The following is a 22,799-nucleotide window of genomic DNA, read 5'->3' as shown; positions in this document are numbered from 1 at the left end:
GTGGCCTTTTGTGCCCATCTTCTTTCATTCGACGTAATATTTTCCAGGTTCATCTATGTTGTAACATGGGTCTGTCCTTTGTTCTGTTTTATGGCTGAATATTATTCTACTGTATGACTACACCACATTTTGGTTTTCCATTCATCAGTTGATAGACATTTGGATTATTTCCACCTTTTGGCTATTGTGAAGCATGTCCTTTGATTAAAATCCTGTCACAGAAGTCTTGTTCTTCAAATTAGACAGAGGACACATCCCGTTTCACACACTTAAAAAATTATTCTGTGGGGTCTGTTCCAGGTACTATTTCTATGTAACAAATCACACCAATATTTACTGGCATAAACAACAACTTTACTACTCTCATGGCTCTTATGGGTTAAGAATTCAGGTAGGTGCCGAGGCGATGGCTTACTTCTGCTCCATGATGTCTGGGGACTCAGCTGGAAAAACTCAGGAATTAAGGGTGACTTGATGGCTAGTGGTTGGAGGCATTGGGAGGCATCTTTTGTCACATGTCTATTTCACGTTGACTGTTAGCTGGGACCTCAGCTATCCAGCTGTCTAAAACATCCTCATGTGACCTCTCCCCTTGGTCTCTCCACATGGGCAGGTTGGACTTCCTCACAACATGGTGGCTGGGGTCCAAGAGTGAGCATCCCAAGAAAGCAAGGAGCAAGTGCATATAGTTTTTATGCTCTATCCCTGGAAGTCAAATAGCATCTTTTCTGCTATAGTCTATTGATTGAGCCACTTGCTAAGATCTGAGGGAGTGGGATCATAGACTCCATCACTGAACATGGAGAATATCAAGATCATGTTATAAGAACATGTGGCACGGGAGCTATTGTCATGGCCATCTTTGGAAAAAACAGTCTACAACAGGGACCTTGCACTGGGTTGGGCCCATGCCAGGTGTTGAGTAGATTCTTATTGAATTAAGTGGAATTTATGCCCATCAACAATTATACTTAGGTCTACTCTCTGATCTGTTCTTTAGTCTACTTTCTCCCTCAGAAGTGACTCTTTTCTGGGCACAGTTCTTAAGCTTTGTTTTTTCCTTTTAATTTTTTTTTTAAACATTTATTCATTTTTTGGGAGACAGAGCATGAGCAGGGAAGAGGCAGAGAGAGACACACACACACAGAATCCAAAGCAGGCTCCAGACTCTGAGCTATCAGCACAGAGCCTGATGTGGGGCTCGAACCCATGAACCGTGAGATCATGACCTGAGCCAAAGTCTGATGCTCAACCAACTGAGCCACCCAGGTTCCCCTAAAGATTTTTTTTTTAAACTCTAGCTTAGAACTGCTTTCTGCAGTTTCCTAGCTGTGTGGTCTTAGACAAGTCACTTTGCTTCTCTGAGCCTCAGTTGTCTTACTTATAAAACAGGGGAATGTGTTTATTCCCACTCCATAAAACTATTTTGGGAATTCAATGGGCTAAGGCATAAAGAGTGCTTATCACAGAGACTGGCTGGAGGTAAGGGTTCCATAAATGATAGATATTTTTATTTCTCTTGTGATTATCCAAATATAATCCCCATTTTCTTATGCTTTCCAGGATCCAGTCCGAACCTGAAAGATTAGGGCCAAATCCTGTTTGAGAAGAGATGGCAGAAATCACAACTCCTCTGCTTTTCTTATTTCCCATTTCTTTCTGTTTTTTTTTTTTTATTAAGATTGCCTGTCCTGCACATAACTTCCTGTTTACCAGTAGAGAGCTCAGGTCGTGGTGGACGCTACCAACCTAAAACGCTGAAAAATAATAAAGCTCCAATCCCAGGGAAGTTTCCATGGTCCTAAAGTCAAAACTTGCAATCTTCCCTGGCACTGGAATTATCCTCAGTTAGAATCCCCAGCCTCCCTGCTGCTGTTGCTTGTTGCTGTAATTATTCTGTCGTCATTAATTCAATGAAGCCTATTAACCCACATCAGATAGTGTATTTATCTACAATGCATGTTACCTGCTCCTCTAGACAAGGCAGCTGTCGTGCTTCAAGCCTGCTGTCTCTTTGTCCTCCTGTTGAGGTCCCACACTGTCAGCCTACAAGTGTTCCACACATATTATAGAATCCTCATGAATGTTCTTGTAACTTCCCAAAGACTGGCGGCTTGTTGGCCTGGTGGGGCCCCACCCTTAAGGGTAAAGTGCTCCATCCTGCGATTCTGGGGAAAATTGTCCGTCCCCCCGCTTTCCCTCTTTTTTCCCATCCTTCCTTCCTTCCTTCTAGAGGCTGAGAGCATGGGTTCTGGAAGCCGACCACCTGTGTTGGAATCCTGGCTCTGCCTGCTGACTGTGTGGAGGTGGCTTAGTCTCCCTGAGCCTGTGTTTCCTCATCTGTGAAATGCTGGTAATAATGGTAGGACTTTAAATGTGTCAACATGCACGAAGTACATGACGCCACTGCCTGGCTCACAGTCAGTGCACAGTAACATTGCTGTTGTTGTTATTATTCCTTCCTTTTTTCTTCCTTCCTGTCTTAACTCAGGCTACTATTAAAAAATACCACAGACTGGGGGACTTAAACAACAGATCTGTATTTCTCACAGCTCTGGAGGCTGGATGTCCAAGATCAGGGTGCCCACACGGTCAGTTTCTTGTGAGAGCCCTCTTTCAGGTTGCAGACTGCTGTTTTCTCCTTGTGTCCTCGCATGGTGGGAAAAGAGCTAGCTAGCTCTCCGGGGTCTCTTGTGTAAGGGCACGGCTCCCACTCCTGACGGCTCCACCCTCATGACCCAATCACCCCAAAGACTCCCCAGCTCCTAAAACCATCACTTGGGGGTTAGGATTTCAACATAGGAATTTTTTAAAAAAAAATTTAATGTTTATTTATTTTTGAGAGAGAGAGAAAGAGAGAGACAAAGTGTGAGCTGGGGAAGAGGCAGAGAGAGGGAGAACACAGAATCCAAAGCAGGCTCCAGGCTCTGAGCTGCCAGCACAGAGGCTGATGCGGGGCTTGAATCCACAAGCCGCAAGATCATGACCTGAGCTGAAGTCAGACGCTTAACCGACTGAGCCACCCAGGTGCCCCTTAATTTTTTAATGTTTATTTATTTTTGAGAGAGAGAGAGAGCCCAATAGGGGAGGGGCAGAGAGAGAGGGAGGAGCAGAGAGAGAGGGAGACACAGAATCTGAAGCAGGCTCCAGGCTCTGAGCTGTCAGCCCAGAGCCTGATGCAGGGCTCGAGCCCACTAACCGTGAGATCATGACTTGAGCCGAAGTCAGACACTTAACCGACTGAGCCACCCAGGCGCCCCTCAACATAGGAATTTTGAGGGGATACAAACATTCAGTTCTTAACACCTTCCTTCCAAAGGAAGAAAGCCTTTTGTAAGCATGTCTTATGTGGCAGGTGCTCAGCTCGATTCTGGGCTGAACTAGTCCCTTGTGGCACCTGCACTGAGGGAGACAGGCATTAAATAATTACTAACAGGCACAGCTTGTGATAAATGCCACAGGGTACTAGGAATGGGTATAATAGGCATAGCTCTCTTTCTATGGAGGAGGTGGGGCTGGCCAGGGAAGACTTCCTGGAGGAAGTGACATCTGAACACAGGTCTTAAAAATAAAATATTTCCAGGAGGAGGAGTGTGTGTGTGTGTGTGTGTGTGTGTGTGTGTGTGTGTGTGTTAAAAACAGAGCACCTCTGACTGTGGGAACCCCATACAGAAAGCTCTGAAGGAGCCTTCATTAATTTTTTGAATAGGTAATACTTTCACATCGTTTGAACTTCAAAACATGCATAAAGGATAAACACTGAAAGACCTCTAGCTTTTCCATGGACTGTTCCCTGCCCTCAAGGCAACAGATGAACCATTCTAGACAATAAGTATACATAAGCGAAATGTGCTTATTCTGTCCCTCCTTTTTTCTTTTTGAAACATAAAAGATGCCCGCTTTTTCTATTTGCTTTTTCCCCCTTTCTCTGTAATATGGATCTTAGAGATTCTTCCATGGGAGCGCACGAAGAACTTTCTTATTCTTTTTTTCAGGAGCCCGCAGAGCATACTATGTAGTAGACTATATATAGTTCATCCGTGCAGTCTCCTATTGGTGGATGTTTTGGATGCTTCCCACCTTTTATTATTATTATTTTATTTTTTTTATTATTATTATAAACAAGCCATGGCTGATAATCTGACACCTGTGTGCTATGCTCATGTGCAAATAAATCTATGGGATAAATCCCTAAAAGTGGAATAGTTAGGCCAAGTGATACATTTTTTAAAAATTGTTTTTCTTTAATGTTTATTTATTTTTAAAAGAGAGACACAGAATCCGCAGCAGGCTCCGGGTTCTGAGCTGTCAGCACAGAGCCTGATGTGGGGCTCAAACTCACAAGCAGTGAGATCATGACCTGAGCCCAAGTCAGATGCTCAACCGACTGACCGACGCAGGTGCCCCACAAATGATACATTTTTAAAATAGATGTTGTTAAAATGTTCTCCATGGAGGCTGTGCCAATTTACACCCCATCTCCAGCAATGTCTCAGAGTGTCTATTTTGCTACATTTCATCGATAGCGGTGGCTTATCAGGTTCTTTTTAATTTTGTCCATCTGATAGGTGAAAATTACTACATCAGTAGAGTTTTAATTTTCATCTCTCATGAATAATGTAGACCACTTTTGCATTTGTTTGAGAATCACTTGTATTTATTTTCTTAAAAATTGCCTTTATCTTTTGCCCACTTTTTATTGGTCTGCTTTCTTATTGATTTTACATGTCAGAGAAATTAGCCCTCTTCTCTACTAAGCTTCACCAACATCATTTCCTGGTTTGTCATTTATATTTTGAATTTGCTTGTGGTGGTTTTGAGTCTGCAGTCTTTTTTTTTTTTTTTAAGTTTTATGTAATCAAATGTATACATATTTTTTACGGCTCCTGGATTTGTGACACACTTAAAGATAATCTTCCTCATTCCAGGATCATAAGATGACTCCCTTCTTTAAAAAATATCTTCAGGAAAGATGATTCCAGATGGTATTTTAATTATGTTTCCGAGTTTACCACCCACCATGGTGGAAATGTTTCCCTTATATCTGAATGAAACCCCTGATGCTCTAGCTTGCACACACTGGTAATATTTTTTTCACCTCGTCAGCAAATATTTCCTGAGCACTTAGTATGTGTCACTATGGAACTGGGAGCTACAAGGATTGATAAAGAAGCCAATAAAAATAGCTGAAATCCTACCACCTGGAAATAATCACTGCAAACGTTTGGTATTTATCATTAAAGTTTTGTTTTTTGTTTTTTGTTTTTTGTTTTTTAAGTCTACTGTGTTAGTCAGGGGTCTCCAGAGAAGCAGAACCAATAGGATTATATACGAAGAGATTTATTATTGCAGTTGGCCCACACATTTATGGAGGTTAAGGAGTCCTGGGATCTGCTGTCTGTAAGCTGGAGGATGAAGAAAGCCAGGGCTGTGATTCAGTTTGAATCTGAAGGCTTGATGATCAGGGGGCCTGTGGTAGAAATTCTGGTTTGAGTCTGAATGAAGCACTGATGTTCAAAGGCAGGAGAAGATAGGTGTCCCAGATCAAGCAGAGAGAGTGAATTTGTGTCTCCTCCATATTTTCTTTTTTTAAATTCGGATATTCAGGCCTTCAAAAAATGGGGTGATGCCCACCTGTAGCAGTGAGGGCATCTTCTCCTCAGTCTGCTGATTCAAATACTAATCTCTCCTGGAAACACCTTCACAGACATGCCCAGAAATGATGTTTTAACAGCTCTCTGGGCAACGCTTAGCCTGGTCAAGCTGATGCCTACAATTAACCATCACATCTAGATACACATATTTTTAAATAAAAATAAGATTATTTTACATATATATTATAAGATTATTACATATATAAGATAATGATATCATATATAATATATATAATATAATATTATAGATTATAAGATTATTATATATATTATGTATATATATATTTTATGACCTGATTTTCAAATACATCTTGGATTTCTTTCTTTGTCACTAACTGTAAATCTACATTGTAATGTTTAATGGCCATGGCTATGATTTGCCTGTAGCAGGGTTTGTTGACTCGCTCCTTACTGATGGACAGTTAGACTATCTTCCTTATTTCACCATTATAAACAATGCTGCAGAGAACAACCTGGTATCTACATCTTTGCCCTCTTGTCGTGGACATAGAATTGCTGGGTCATTATTGCCGAACTGCTTTCCAGAAGGATTGTACTGATTTACACCCTCACCAGTGCTGTAAGGGTGTCGGGGGCAGGGACGCATAATATGGCTCCAGGTCCAAGTCTGGTCATTGCCCGTCTCTGTAAAGAATATCTTACAGACGGGGCACCTGGGTGGCTCAGTCAGTTAAGCGTCTGACTTCGGCTCAGGTCATGACCTTGTGGTCCGTGGGTCCGAGCCCCGCGTCGGGCTCTGTGCTGACCGCTCAGAGCCTGGAGCCTGTTTCAGATTCTGTGTCTCCCTTTCTCTCTGACCCTCCCCCGTTCATGCTCTGTCTCTCTCTGTCTCAAAAATAAATAAACGTTAAAAAAAATTTTTTTTTAAATAAAGAAAAAAAAAAGAATATCTTACTGGAGCACGGCTGCTCCTATTCACTTATGTATCGTTGTGGCTGCTTTTGCCCTCTGAGGGCAGAGTTGAGCAGTTGCAACAGAGACCACGTGGCCCACGGACCCTAAATTATTTACTGATTGACCCTTTGCAGACAAAGTTTGCCGACTCCTGTCTTATTTCAGCAGAGAAGTTATGTTACCTTTTGGGTTTTCTTGTTCACTTTACTAAGGTTTTACAAGCTGATTTTGATGTGGAATGTGGAAGCAACATCAAGCATCTTGTCCCAAAACCTATAGGCTTTAAGCAGTGCAGATCCACATTTCATTCCATCATTTAATGGCTTTGTAACTCCAAATTTTTAAAAATTGTTTTAAATGTTTATTTATTTTTGAGAGAGACAGAGAGAGAGAGAGAGCAAATGGAGGAGGGGCAGAGAGAGAGGGAGACACAGAATCTGAAGGAGGCTCCAGGCTCTGAGATGTCAGCACAGAGCCCAACACGGGGCTCGAACCCACAAACTCTGAGATCATACTCTGAGCCAAAATCAGAGGTTCAACCGACTGAGTCACCCAGGTGCCCCAACTCCAGTCAAATTTTTAGTTTCTCAGAGACTCAGTTTGTTCGTGTTAAAATGGGAACAATGACAGCAACCCAGGAAGGTTATAGTTGTAAGACACCTGGCCAGTGCTTGGCTTCTGGTGCATGTAGAACCAACATTAGTTTACCTCCCCTTCCCAAAGACGTCTGCTTCTAGCGAGTAGCAAAAAGAAATTAGCAGGGAAGAGGGTTGGTAATAGCTGCTTTCCGCTGTTGCTTCTCATTTTGGTCCCAAAGTTTGGAGAATTCTTTTTTTTTTTTTTTTTTTTTTTTTTTTTGCCCCAAGTATCTTCCAAACATTTAAAGCCAAAACATATCTAAGTCATAGGAATAACAAGCATCAAGAGTAAGAAATGACTGGCTTTTTCTGTTGTTTTTAAACTTTTTGGAGAAACAGAACTTCTGCTACATACTTGGGCTGAACAACCTTCACAACTATTTTAAAATTTAGGGAGTGTCTTAGATTGATGGGATCAAGGAATAGTGTGTCTGCAGCTGTCATTCACATTAAGAAGTGGTTTTAGGTGAAATCATGTGGGGGACCCCACCCACGCTGGTATCAGAGCACGCAAGTTTTATAACTTCCACACATTTAAACCAGATGATTCTTTGCTGTAGGATGTCTAGCAGCATCCCTGGTGTGGGACACAGGCTAATGCTAGACCCACAAAGACGTCCATGTCCTAATTCCTATCATCTGTGAATATATTACCTTACATGGAAAAAAAAAAAAAGAACACACAAAACCCTTCATTTAAATGAAAGATCTTGAGATTATCCCAGATGACCGAGGTGGGCCCAATATTATCACAGGAGTCCTGATAAGAGAGAAGGTGATATGATGATAGAAACAGAGAAGGAAGAGAGAAGGTGCTATGGCTGCTGACTTTGAAGAAGGAGGAAGGGGCCATGAGCCAAGGAATGTAGGCGGCCTGTAGAATCTGGAAAACACAAGGAAACCAATTCTTCCCTGGAGGCCTCCAGAAGGAAAGCAGCCTTGCAAAGTCATGTTAGTCTTCTGACCCCTGGGGTTGTCAGAAATTTATTTCTGTTATTTGAAACCACTAAGGTTGTGATCATTTGTTACAGCAGGAACACGAAACAAATACTTCCGGTGTCCACCCACCAGATACCAGTAAAACCCCACCGCAAGTTGTGATAGCCAAAAATGTCCACAGACATGACTTCCCCATGTCCCATGGGGAGCACAACTGTTCCCAGTTGAGAACTACTGTGTTAGGGAGATTCCAGCAGCAGCTGCAAGAATTCAGAGGCAAGAAGTCAATGCTGTGGGTATGGCTGGCACATGGTCAGCCAGGTGTGGCTTCAGGTGGGCACACAGATAGGTATGGGAAGCTAGGAGATGTAGACTACTCATAATGTCCATTGTCACTCCTTTCTGTTCCCTCACCCTGGGAGGTTTATGCCTGGATACTCAGAGAGCATGGCTGGACTGGCTGAGAATCCTTATTGAATGTGACAGCTTGCCCTGCTGGGTCCCTACTTCTTAGCACAAGGATGACAGCTGCTCTCTGTGGCAGCCTTTCCCTGTGGATCAGACTTCTTTGCTTGACTGACCAATTCCCTTCATGCTGGGCAGGAAGGACTTCCTTCTGTCAGAGCCACAGTAGCAAAGTCTGGGCTGGTTCTAAGTAACAAGAGGGACTCTGATTAATATAAGGAAAATCAATCATTGGTTTTTCAGGATAGTAGGGTATCATGGAATGAAGGAAGTTTGCTTATGAAGGAGAATACCAGCGTAGCTCTGGGAAGCTCAGAAACAGATGGAATTCATGGTCTCCCTTTCAAGTTCTGCTGTTAATCTTGTCTCATTTCCCAGTCTTGGTTTCCAAGTTGCAAATTCCTGGAAGAGAGAATCTTATTGTGTGGGTCCAATAGATCAACCAGCTGAGACCACAGGGAAGGACTTGCCCAAGGTCACTGTTAGCAGAGCTGGGCCACCTCTCTTGACTTTCAGAACTGTTTCTTTTGCATAACCAAGTACTAGAGTCTTTGCGAGAGGTCAGATTGTCCAATTAGAGAGCTAACCAAGAGCTGATACACTAAGGAAAGTTCTTTGGAAGCCTGCTGAGATGACACCTGAACTGGAAAATATTGGCCAACACTGGCTGTTTTGTCTACTGTGTATCAGGTGTCTAGGTGTTTGTAGGTATCTAGAAGTGACATGTGTTCTATGGACATACTTAAAATTAGTTATAACAGAGTTTTGGGGGAATTATTGTGAATCACAATAGAGTGAAGTTTTTAAAAACTACTCCACCATTTCATTTTTTTCTTTTAAAATTTTTATTTAAATTCTACTTAGTTAACATAGACTACAATATTGGTTTCAGGAGTAGCATTCAGTGATTCATCACTTACATACAACACCTAGTGCTCATTATAACAAATGGCCTCCTTAATACCCATCACTTACCTAGCCCATCCCCCACCCACCTCCCTCCATCAACCCTATTTATTCTCTATCTTTAAGACTGTCTTATGGGGGCGCCTGGGTGGCTTCGTCAGTTAAGTGTCCAGCTTCAGCTCAGGTCATGATCTCATGGTTCGTGAGTTCGAGCCCCGTATCGGGCCGTCTGCTGTCACACAAAGCCCCCTTCAGATCCTCTGTCTCTCCCCCTCCCCTGCACTCTCACTCTATCTTACTCTCTCTCTCTCTCTCTCTGTCTCTCTCTCTCTCTCTGTCTCTCAAAAATAAATAAACATTTCAAAAAGTCCCATGGCTTGTTTCCTTCTCTATCTTCCCCCCCTTGCCTTATGTTCATCTGTTTTGTTTCTTGTATTCCACATATGAGTGAAATCCTATGGTATTTGTCTTTCTTTGACTGACTTACTTCGCTTAGCATAACACACCCTAGTTCCATTGCAAATGGCAAGATTTCACTCTTTTTGATGGTCAAGTGGTATTCCACTATATATGTATATATATATACATACACACACACACACACACACACACCCCACATCTTCTTTATCCATCCATCAGTTGATGGGTATTTGGGTTCTCTCCATAGTTTGGCTACTGTTGTAATGCTGCTATAAACATCAGTGTGTGTGTACCTCTTCAAATCTGTATTTTTTAAATCTTTGGGTAAATACCTAGTAGTGCAATTGCTGGATCGTAGGGTAGTCCTATTTTTAACTTTTTGAGGAACTATATTGTTCTCCAGAGTGGCTGCACCAGTTTGCATTCCCACCAACAGTGTTAACAGGGTTCTCCTTTCTCTGCATCCTCGCCAACACCTGTAGTTTCTTGTGTTCTTTTTTAAAAAATTTTTTTAATGTTTATTTATTTTTGAGAGAGAGACAGAGTGTGAGTGGGTAAGGGGCAGAGAGAGGGAGACACAGAATCCAAAGCAGGCTGAGCTGTCAGCACAGAGCCTGATGCAGGGCTCGAACTCACGAACCGTGAGACCATGACCTGAACTGAAGTCGGACACTTAACCGACTGAGCCACCCGGGTGCCCCTCTTGTGTTCTTAATTTTAGCTATTCTGACAGGTGTGAGGTGGTATCTCATTGTGGTTTTGATTTGCATTTCCCTGATGATGAGCGATATTGAGCATCTTTTCATGTGTCTGTTAGCCATCTGGTTGTCTTCTTTGGAAAAGTCTCTATTTACATCTTCTGTCCATTTCTTAACTGGATTATTTGTGTTTGGGGTGTTGAGTTTGATAAGTTCTTTATAGATTTTGGATACTAACCCTTTATCAGATAACATCATTTGCAAATATCTTCTCCCATTCTGTCAGTTGCCTTTTAGTTTTGCTGATTGTTTCCTTCGCTGTGCAGAAGCTTTTTATCTTGATGAAGTCCCAGTTGTTCATGTTTGCCTTTGTCTCTCTTGCTTCTGGTGATGTGTCTAATAAGAAGTTGCTCCGGCTGAGGTCAAAGAGGTTGCTGCCTGTGTTCTCCTCTGGGATTTTGATGCTTTCCTTTCTCACATTTAGGTCTTTCATCCACTTTGAATTTATTTTTGTGTCTGGTGTAAGAAAGTGGTCCAGGTTCTTTCTTCTGCATGTTGCCATCCAGTATTTCCAACACCATTTGCTGAAGAGACTGTCTTTATTCCATTGGATATTCTTTCCTGCTTTGTCAAAGATAGTTGGCCATACATTTGTGGGTCCATTTCTGGGTTCTCTATTCTGGGTTCCATTGATCTGAGTGTCTGTTTTTGTGCCAGTACCATACTGTCTTGATGATTACAGCTTTGTAATACAGCTTGAAGTCTGGAATCATGAGGTCTCCAGCTTGGTTTTCTTTTTCAGGATTGTTTTGGGGTCCTTTGTGGTTCCACACAAATTTTAGGATTGTTTCTTCTGGTTCTATGAAAAATGCTGGTGGTATTTTGATGGGGATTGCATTAAATGCATAGATTACTCTGGGTAGTGTAGACATTTTAACAATGATTGTTCTTCCTATTGTGAGCATGGAATGCATTTCCATTTCTTTGTGCCCTCTTCAACTTCTTTCATAAGTGTTCTATAGTTTTCAGAGTACAGATCTTTTACCTCCTTGGTTAGGTTTATTCATAGATATCTCATTGTTTTAGGTTCCTCCAGCATTTTCAGCAATTTCTGGTCCCCAGTGAAGTTCTCTCAGATCCTTTGGCAATTGCCACAGCCTAATTGAATATTCCATTTCAGATGCCCTTTCTTGGTCTGCTTTGGGCTATGACTGAATTCTTCTCTCTAGGTCTCTATTTAAATAAACACCAGCACCGCAACAGGTTTAATTTTTTTTAAGCCTTTATTTAAATTCCAGTTAGTTAATATACAGTGTAATATTAGTTTCAGGTTTACGAAATAGTGATTCAACGCTTCCATACAACACTCTGGGGGTCATCACCACAAATGCCCTCTTTAATCCCCATCACCTGTTTCACCCATCTCCCACCTGCCTCCCCTCTGGTAACCATCATTTCGTTCTCTAAAGTTAAGAGTCTGTTTCTTGGTTTGCCTCTCTCTCTCTCTCCTTCAAGCAGGCTTCACTCCTGGCACGGAGCCCGACATGGGACTCGAACTCACAAGCCTGAGATCAAGACCTGAGGTGAGAATGAGACAGATGCTCAACCAACTGAGCCACCCAGGTGCCCCTTGCTCTCTTTTTTCCCCCTTTGCTCCTTTGTTTTGTTCTTAAATTCCACATATGAGTGAAATCATGTGGTATTTGTCTTTCTCTGACTGACTTATTTTGCTTAGCATGATACTCTCTAGCTCCATCCGTGTTGTTGCCAATGGCAAGATTTTATTCTTTTTTATGGCTGAGTAATATTCCATTGTATACATACCACATGTTCTTTATACATTCATCTATCCATGGACACTTGGGCTGCTTCCATATAATTTGGCTTTAATTCAACAACCAGTGCATACTTACTAGAGAAAAAAATTAAAAAACACAGATATGTGAGGTAAAACTTATAAAATTACCCATAAGCTTATTGTGCATAAAAACCTCTTCATAATTTGCTCTATTTGGTGTCCTTCCAGGCTCTTTTTTTAATTATTTGATATTTTGTGAAAAAAAATGGGATTATACTCCATCTTTTGTTTTATTGTTTATTTTGTTAATTTAATTATCATAATATTTTTCAACAGGCTTAAATATATGTTGATTATATTTTTTAATAGCTTCATAGTATTTCATGATTATGCCATGATTTACTTAACTTATTCGTCATTAAGAGAAAGAACTCTTTTTGTTTCTGAGTTGTTGAAAAGTCTGTGATGTTTATGTGGCTGCAGAATAAATCAAACCATGACTAAGGTTTCAGAATTTCATGAATTATTATGTTTTTTAATTTATTCCATTTTGGATAGTTACATTTTTTTGTCCTTTCTCGCTGGAGGATATTTTGTTGTGACATCCCTCTGTGATATTGGGGAAGGAGTGTGGAATATTCTTAGGCCCTCCCTATGCATTTGTGCTTCCGTCAGCCTTCTCTGAAAGGGTTGGCCTGGAAAGAAAAGCAGATGAGCTTATGCACACGTGTATTTCCTCACCCTCACTCACCTCATGTGACCGCCTATGGAGAGGAAAACAAGTCAGCTTCTTCAACCAAATCACAGTGCTTTGTCCATGGGTCATTTTCTGTAACACGCAGAAGAATTTATAAGGGTTCCCAGTTTTCTTCATTCATGTGACAAAATTTTATTGAGTACCTACTATGTGCTAAACAGTATGCTTGATCATTGGAACATACACAGATAGTCTTAGGGCATCTCGGTAGTGAAGTCTTTATATATCATTTTGTCCTCCTGGTGGTCAGGTCAATTTCATCTTACTCTAAGGCTGGGGCTTTGGAGCAGACGGGCCCTTGCACACCCATGCTACCTTCATGACATTGGGCACCTAGTTTACGTTCTTTGTGCCTGCTTTCATATTATATTAATACAATTCAATGGAATCATCTGTGTAAAATATACAACGTAGAGTAAATGGTTGAATATGAGATGACCATTATTATTAGCATCATATTCTACAGAACAGCTTACAATCAAGTAGAAGAAGATGTATTGCCTGGTCATTTATTTATCCTTAGCAGCTGATGAAGAAAGAACTAATTAGTCTAAACATTGAGCAAGATGAAAGGAGCAGGCCACTGGCTGCCTCTCTGGGGTTAATTTAGCCATCACTTCTGCATGGAGCTGGTACATTTAGAGTGTGAAAGGAACCTGCTGCTTGTTGATAATTAGTCTGGTTTCAATGAGTATCATCAGGTGTTAATAACAGCTCAAATGCACTGTATCTTTTCACAACTTTTAGAAGATGTTTAGGTTGTTTGCTGGGTTCTCACTTCTCAGGCTTCTGTGTGGATGTTGGGGGTTGATCTAGGGAGGGCCAGATAGGATGCTTCTACCTCCATGGATCCTAGCCATCTCCATGATGGCAACAATATGGCCCTGCCCAGAATGGGTAATATCGTGGATATTACATGAATTGGGTCAGATGCTGGCCTTTCCTGATGGAAAGTGGCATTTCTTTGCCAGTGGGGGACATTTCTTCTTGTCCCAAATAATCCTGACAATACAATAGTTTAAAAGAAAAAAAAAACCCAACTGGAAGGAATGTAAATTTTTACCAATAGAGTACTACCTAAATGCATATTAGGATATCATACAACAGAACACAATGTAGCCATTAAAAAGAATAAGGTGTACCTGTATAGGTGTCCAAGAGGTACACATTGGGAGAAAAGCTGCAGAACAGTAACTAGGGTCTGATTCGATATAAGAGAAGGTGGGGGGGATAAACAAAGAGAGGAAAACTGACAGAGAAAGAAAAAAAGGAAGAGAAAAAGAAAAGGAAAGAAGAAAAGTATTTCTTTATAAAACCAGGCTTTCCTTCACCCATCATAGACTAGTCCAGAATTTGAGGACTGAGGTAGATCTTTACTGCAGGCAAAAGGGGTGTGTGTGTATAGGGGTTGTACACAGTACCACATTGAAAGACTACTCCAAATTTTCTCCATACTTTATTTGGAGAGTGAGTGCCCACAACAGGATTAATTCTATTCTGTGGATTGACACACACTGTCCTCACTGATCTATCCCAAGGCCTTTTATTTATTTATAATCGCACAGACACATATCCTTGTTGTGATTGGAGCAGTTCACCTGAGATGTAATTTATGATCATTAAAATGCACCCATTTCAAGTGTATAGTTCATTGAGACTCAACAATCAGGATATAGAACATTTCTGTCACCCCAAAGATTCTCTTGCTTCTCTTCCCAGTTAATCATTAATTCCCAGCCCTGCTCCCAGGCAAATGCCGATCTACTTCTATTACAATATATTTCCTTTGCTAGAGTTTCCTATAAATGCAGTCATACAGGATGTACTTCTGTGGTAGGATTCTTCTCAGAATAACAAGCTGAGGGTTGATGGGGGATGGGAGGGAGGGGAGGGTGGGTGATGGGTATCGAGGAGGGCACCTTTTGGGATGAGCACTGGGTGTTGTATGGAAACCAATTTGACAATAAATTCCATATGTTGAAAAAAAAAAAGGATTCTTCTCAGAATAATGGTTTGGCCGTTCATGTGGGTTGCGTGTATTAGTAGTTCTTTTCTGTTTTAAAATTTGGACTGAGTAGTATTCTGTTTTATATAAACAGCATGTTATAATATACCATATACATTATAATATTAGACAGTATGTTTATCCATCCACATATTGAGAAAGATTTTATTTGGGGAAAGGTTAATGTCACCAAAAAGGTTGAAAACCACTTTTCCACCTTAATTGCATATTCTTGGGAACGATGGAGAACTCAATCTACACCATGATTTCCAGTGAGAAAGCAGGTCTCATGTTGGGAGATTAGGTGATAGGATGACTGAAGGTTTCTGTGGCCTTATTGAATACACATGTGGCAGGCATCCTAGGCAGTGGCCCCCAGTTATCCTCACCTCCTGGTACTCATGTTTTTGTATAATATCCTCTCTTTTGGGGTGGGCTAGACTTCTAATGAATTGAATATGGCAGAAGTAATGGGCTATCACTTCTGCGATTGGGTTATAAAAAAAAAAAAAAACTACTTCTGTCTTAGGTGCTAGTTCTAGGATGGCTTTCTAGGGAAGCCAGCTATCATATCATGAATCAGTCCTGTGGCGAAGTCCATGTGGTAAGGGGTCAAGGCCTGCCAATAACCACAGAAATAAGCTTGGGAAGGAGATTGCCCCCAGTTGAATCCTCAAATGAGACTGCGATGTTTGATGGCTTAATTGCAATCTCAGGAGAAATCTTGAGCCAGAGGCACCCAGATAAGCTAAACTGAGCAATATAAACTGTGAGATAATTACTAAGTTACTAAGTTTGGGGGTCATTTGTTACACAGCGGAGATAACTAATACTGACAAAATTAAGTTATTGTTGTTAATTATTCCTATTGCTGCCATAGACTTCACCCTTCCTGGTTTCAATCCCAGGTTTAGCAGAGCCCTGGAGATACGTTACGGTAATAATCACCAAGCAGTAGACATGGAGTCAGGTACTTGTCAGGCACTTACTTACTTTAGGGGAGAAAGGACTATAAGGTAACTAGAGCTAGTACAGAAAGGAGCTGGGTTTGAATGCAGGCAGTGACTCTAGTGTCCCTCACTGTGACCATGACACATCCTGCTGCCTTGGACACCAGCATCTCCCAGCCATCCACAAATGATCCTGGCCCCAACCTTCTCCTTATTCCACTCTTACCCCTTCTTCCCTGGATTCTCCCCGACCAACCCTGTCCCAGCTCCCACCTCAACCACTGCCGGGTCAGCCATCCTCCAGCTGCTTTTCCTGATCAAGGATGTCAGGGCGGACTATGTATGTTGGGATCTTAGGAACTTTTCATCTTCCCCCTCCAGAGAACTGTCTGCCTTCCTTACTCCTTCTTCATCTCAGCGACTGTTCTTTTTTAGTCAGATGGAAACAGGAAGGTTTTCTTTCTAGGCTCCTTTCCCATATCAGGAATTAAAACAGTGTCTAAATGCAGTGAATATTAATGTATATTTGAAGGATAAAACGAAGCAGTGAAGGACTGAATTGCCCACTTGCTTGGGGAGACACCTTGGGGCTGGAAATGAGCTTGCTCTTTGGCCTCAGACTTGCCTTTGAATTGTAGCTCTGCTGGTCCTTGGCTGTGAGATCCTGGCCATGTGACTTCTCTGTGCCTCTGTTTTCTCTTCCCTAAAATGGGAGCATCAATTTTTTTTATGGCTAAAGATGAAGTGATACTGTCCATAAAATAGCACAGTGCCTGGTACAATATAATTAGTCCATTTATTACCACTGTTGTTGTTGCCTAATTCTTATTTGTGCATTTTCAGATGTCTTTTCTAAAAGTTGAGAGTTCTTCAATGAAAAAGACTGTCTCCAGCAGCATTTTCCTCCCCTGGGTCCCATCCTCTTTCACTCCGTCACAGTATAAAAGGGCAGGATGGTGCAGAGGTCCAAGAGTACGGCCTGTGCAGTCAGAGAGACTGGTATCGAACCGTGGCTCTTCCACTTCTTAAACAAATGACCTTGGGCAAATTATGAGCGTCACCAGGCCTGTGGATAAAACGGCAAGAAGAGTAGCTCCAGCATGGTGGCATTGTGGCGGAGGTTGGTGGAGATAATTAATGCACATAAGATACTCATTGTGGTGCCGGCACACAGTGATAACCCAGCAAGTGCAAGTTCTTATTATCATTATTGTAGGAGTTGGTGGAGGATGCTGAGGCCTGAGGCCGCCCCTCCTCCAGCTTCTAAAGCCTAAGTATTTTACTCTAAAACATTCTGCAGGCACCTGCAGGGATTTCCACTGTGCTTTGGACAGCGGTGGCCCATTTGGATTGGTAGAAGGCTCTTTTCCTCTTGTCTGTCTTGCCTGGGGGGGGGGGGGGTTCTCTTTGTGTGTTAGACTTCTATTCATGGATCATGTGCCAGAGACTTGGACCAAGATTTCTTACTCTGCTTTTCAGATTTTCTTCCCCTAATGGTCCTGTTCTGTGCTGTCACCCTGGTGCCCTCCCCTCCTCTCCAGCCCTCAGCAGCTGGCAGGAAATGTTTATAGAAGAAGCTTTTCTTTCTCTTTTTAATAGCCTCCTAGGCTGCAACCTCCCAAATGAGAACCTTGTTAACCAGAAGGACTCTAGGCTACTGATTTATATTCCAGTCATCAAGAGAGGAAAGAGAATTAGAGAGGGAGAAAGAAAATGCTAACGTATCCATGGACTAGTTCCAACACCCTTTCTGATGAGGAGTGTGTATATCTATTTATGTTCTGGGTGCTAAGGGATTCCTTCTAGATTTTAGTATTTGACCTGTTATCCTTGGGTCACGTGGATTCTTTGTTCCTCTTGTGGGTGTGCTGAAAACAAGAGTAACAAATTTATTCTCCTGCCATTTAAACAAAAGATTTGTTACTTTCAAATAATAAAGGTACTTGTTTCAACAGAAATGTTAGGATCTCAGCAAAGATGGTGTCCAAGCTCATGGTGGCTTCAGAGGACAGGTAAGGGCTTACCTCCTATCACTCTCCGCAGATACTCACGGGCCAATATCTCTCCATGGGTAGTTATGAGAGAGTCATAAAACTTACAGGTGATAGTCTTTCGTGGCCAGAATTCTAGCTCAGTGGTTCAAGGAAGGCTTCCAGGAGGAGGAAGTGCATTTAGAACTTGGCTTTGAAAGTTGGTGTCATAGAGAATGCAGGCTGTTCCCCAATATCCATTCCCCTCTACTTCCATAACAGAATACCTAATTTTTAGCTGGCTCATCCCCCTCACCCCCAAGAAAGACAATACTTCTTTGGAATCTTGCTTGCAACACTCGCCACGATTATTTCCCTTCCTGTATGCACATCTTTTGCAGGGTGACTTGGTAGCACCTCCTGTTTAGCGATGGAGTCTTTCCCCATTCTTGAATCCAAGCCAGACTTGTGATTTGTTTTGTTCAGTACAATGCAATGGAAGTGACATTGTGCTAATCCCAAGCCTAGGCCTCCAGAGGCCTTGCATACCTCCACTCACCCTTGTGGAATCCTGCCCGACCACCATGTGACCAAGCCAGAGTTAGCCTTCTGGACGATAGGAGCCTGTTTGGAGCAGGGACAAACTTTCCTAGCTGAGGTCATCCTAGACCAGCCAACCAGACAGCTAACTACAGGCACATGAGTATTCACCCAAGGCCACAAAAACCACCTAGCTGACCTGAGCCCAAATTACCAACACATAGAATCATGTGGTGGGTAAATGCTTATTGTTTTAAGCTACTGTGTTAGGACGTGGTGGTTTGTGATGTATCAAAGTAGTTAATACAATTTCCCATGCAGCTAGGTGTGTCTGCATAACCAGGTTTTGTTGGGTGACATGTAAGTGACTGTGTTGTGTATGATTCCTGGGCTGGGGGAGCAGATTTCTTTATAGGGAGGAAGCATGCTTTTCTTCCATATTTCTTGTTCCCTAATGACGAGAATGAGAATGTAATAGCTGGAGCTCCAGCAGCCATTCTGGGTCAGGAAGGGAGTTTAGGAATGGAAGGAACCCAGTGCAGAACAATAACTTAGGAGGATCCTGTTCCTCTGAAGCCATAGATTGCCTTTCTAATCCTATTCTGACTACTTCTAAGTTTATTAAGGAAAAGGGATAAACTTTTGCCTTTTTTAGGCCACTGGTGTTTTGAGTTTTATGGTGAAATCATAGCTGAACCTAATCCCAAATAATACCAATGGTCGGGATTTAGATAAGCAGGAATGATAGGAAAGAGTACTCATACCAGAGGGAATTTGTAGAGGGAATATCTTGGATAATGTTTCAGAAAAAGAAAAAGTGTGGGTGGCGAAAAGACTGCATGGTATTTCTTAAGGGAAACACTGGGTGATAGGGCTGGGAACAGTTTGGGGCCAACTTTTGCAAGGCCTTGAAGGGTAGGCTAAGAAATTTGGAGAATGTGGCACAACAGATGTCTGAAGCCTTATAAAAATCAGAGTAAGGAATTCACTGATTCATTTCCTCCGGGGAGTTAATGTTCCAGTGAGAGAGACAAGATAACAAAATAATAGGATGATTACAGATTGTGATTAATGGTATGTGTGATATGATGCTGACTAACTGTTGGATGCAGGCAAGTACTTTAGAGAGGTTGGTCAGAGAAAGATTTTTTTTTTTTTAATTTTTAGAATCCTGTGCCAGGCATTGTGCAGAAGTCTAGGGACACAGGGAGTGATAACACACAGTTTCTGGTGTGAAGGATCTGTCTGTGGCTGTGAAGAGATCACAGTCTTGTGTGGTGGTAGGGTTAATCGGGAACAATTTCCTAGAGGAGGTGGGAGAGCGCCACAGCAAGTAATTTAGTCTTCCCATCTGTATCAGTCAGATGTGGCTGTGATAAAACTGTGTAACATACACCCCCCCCCCCAATCTTTGCTTACCACGAAAATGATTTTTCTCACAGGTCTGCATGTAGGCTGTGATTCTGTGGGGCTCTGCTGGATCAGCTTGCTTGATTCCAGGCCCAGGTCTGTTGTATGTATCTCCTCATCCTGGGACCATTGACTACGCAAGGTTTGATCTTCTCACGGTCAATGGCAGAAGTTCAAGAGATCAAGCAGAGTCACAGAGGCACATGTAAAGCCTCTGCTTCTATTGCATCTACTCACACTACTGGCCATAGCAAGTCACATGACCAAGACTGACAACCACGGGTCAAAAAGAACACTCTACCCACAGTGAGAAAATGTCAAAGGTACAAGGATGTTTAATTCTGTAATGCAGGGAGTGAAAGGTTGGAAACAGTAAGTCAGTCTTTCATAGTATTCAAGGAAGTGAGGTACTTCTTCATTTTTTCAGAAATCTCATGTATGTCTGAGTATTTTGGTAATTTTTTTCAAGAAATCTTTTCTACTTCCTGTTAGATTTATTGCAAAGCACCATTATCCTTTTTGTCTAAATTTAAAAATAATTTTTTTAAAGTTTATTTATATTTGAGAGAGAGAAAGAGAGACAGACAGACAGACCTTGAGCAGGGGAGGGCAGAGAGACAGAGACAGAATCCGAAGCAGGCTCCAGGCTCCGAGCTGCAAGCTGTCAGCACAGAACCCGATGCGGGCCTTGAACCCACGAGCAATGAGATCATGACCTGAGCCAAAGTCAGATGCTTAACCAACTGAACGCCGCTCGTCTAAATTTTTACTTAAAAAATTACATATGCATACATGGTAAAAACTTCAAAAAGGAGTACTGAAAGATATAACAGTGAACATAAGGGTGGCCCTTCCCAAGAGGCAAATCCTGGGTTTCTTTTCAGAGATATTCTGTGTGTGCACAAACAAATATTTTGGTTTTTTTAGTGTTAAGTTTTTATTTTAATTCTGGTTGAGTTAACATACAGAACCAAATATTTTCTTACATTAAAAAAAAATACAAAATGCGGGCGCCTGGGTGGCTCAGTTGGTTAAATGTCCAACTTCAGCCCAAGTCATGATATCACCGTTCATGGGTTTGAGCCCCGCGTCGGGCTCTGTGCTGACAGCTCAGAGCCTGGAGCCTGCTTCCGATTCTGTGTCTGCCTGTCTCTCTCCATCTCTCAAAAATGAATAAACGTTAAAAAAAATGTTTTTAATACCAAATGGCATTCCACTACACTTGTTCCTCTGTATCTCCCTTCTTCTCTTCTGTTTAACAATGTATCTTAGAGGTGGTGCCATTTCAGTTCAGCGAGGCCCATTTCATTGTGTTTAATGGCTACATTGTTTTCCGCTGTGAGGCTGTGCTGTAATTTATTTAATCAGAGCCATATTGAAAGACATTTGGATTATGTCCAATCTTTTGCTACCATAACCAAGGCTGCATTAAGTACCCTGGAACATCTATCTTTATGCACATGTGTGAGTATATCAGTAGGTTAAATCTCTAAGCAGAAATTGCTAGATCAAGGGATATGCAACTTAACATTTGATGGATATTGACTCTCTGTTTCTAAAAAGAAAGAATGATTTCTTCCAGCATGTCTACAGATCTCTGTCTGTCCCCCCTATCTTCCTCTGATTCTTGTCCCATGGTATTGTTCAGGGCTGAACCAATGGAATAAAGTAGTTCAAAACTTATTCCTCTAGGATCTCTGGGGAGAGTTTGAGTAGTATCCTTTGAATCTTGACAAAAAAAAAAAAAAATTGAAGATGGGGAAGAACCTGGTACTGCTGTTGTTACCCAGATCATCCATTTATTTATTTATTAAAAAATTTTTTTTTAATGTTTTATTTTTGAGACAGAGAAAGACAGAGCGGGAGCAGGGGAAGGGCAGAGAGAGAGGGACACACAGAAACCAAAGCAGGCTCCAGGCTCTGAGCTGTGAGCACAGAGCCCTATGTGGGGCTCGAACTCACAAACCGTGAGATCTTGACCTGAGCCAAAGCTGACGCTTAACCGACTGAGCCACCCAGATGCCCCATTTATTTTTTATTTTTTATTGTTTTAATGTATAGATCATCCTTTTAATGAGAGCACTGGAGGAGCATCGAATGTTGTTCTCACCAACATGTTTACCCAGGAACTCCAGACTGCAAGTGGAATGATTTATATTCCTGGGAGATCCCAGTAAAAAATGTGCACAATACCCTTTAATTTGATCTGCTTTCCCTGTTGCACCTAAATATTTAGGGCAAATAGAAAATAGTTCTGATTTACAGTCTCTATAAAAATTTTAAACAACCTAATAGGACATTTGATCATGAAATTGCCTGAAATAATGTTGGTGGTAGTCAGCCATATTTCTTTGAAATGGCCTGTAACTTCTGTGCAAACCCCCAAACATGGATTTTTTTTCCCTTGCTAATAACAGCCTTATTAATAAAAGAATGATTTTCTTTACAGATCTTCACCAGCTGGGATCCGATGCCTTTGTTCAATAAAGGTAGAGATAATAACTGTCTCTAAAAAGAAAATGTGCCAAGGTTCCCAGGAGAAGTGGTGGAAACAAATCTTTTATTAAATCATATCAAATTGTGTTTCTTGTTTACTTTTCTCATTTTGTAAGTCACAGTCATATCTGCTAGTTTTGGTAAACCTTGCCTCACAGTCGTAAAAAAAAAAAAAACCCAAAACCAGCGATTTGGAGGCTTGATGTTCTTAAAGCTAAATGCTGTGTGATCAATCGGG

General features: G+C 41.6%; 1 long non-coding RNA gene across 5 annotated transcripts in view; it reads left to right on the top strand.

Moving 5' to 3' along the window:
• LOC106970553 (uncharacterized) overlaps positions 1-22,799 on the top strand; it is a 238,579-nt gene that overhangs the window by 85,892 nt on the left and 129,888 nt on the right. For 4 of the 5 annotated variants that reach the window (XR_008294582.1, XR_008294580.1, XR_003415265.2 and 1 more), the window contains one exon: positions 20,098-20,388. This is a non-coding gene — a long non-coding RNA (uncharacterized LOC106970553). Of the gene's footprint in view, positions 1-20,097; positions 20,389-22,514; positions 22,555-22,799 lie in introns of all 5 variants that reach the window. The other variant, XR_008294581.1, reaches the window with a different exon arrangement.

Source organism: Acinonyx jubatus, chromosome E3 (assembly GCF_027475565.1).
Source record: "Acinonyx jubatus isolate Ajub_Pintada_27869175 chromosome E3, VMU_Ajub_asm_v1.0, whole genome shotgun sequence".
Classification (NCBI taxonomy): domain Eukaryota; kingdom Metazoa; phylum Chordata; class Mammalia; order Carnivora; family Felidae; genus Acinonyx; species Acinonyx jubatus.
This window is presented reverse-complemented; position numbering and strand designations above follow the sequence as displayed.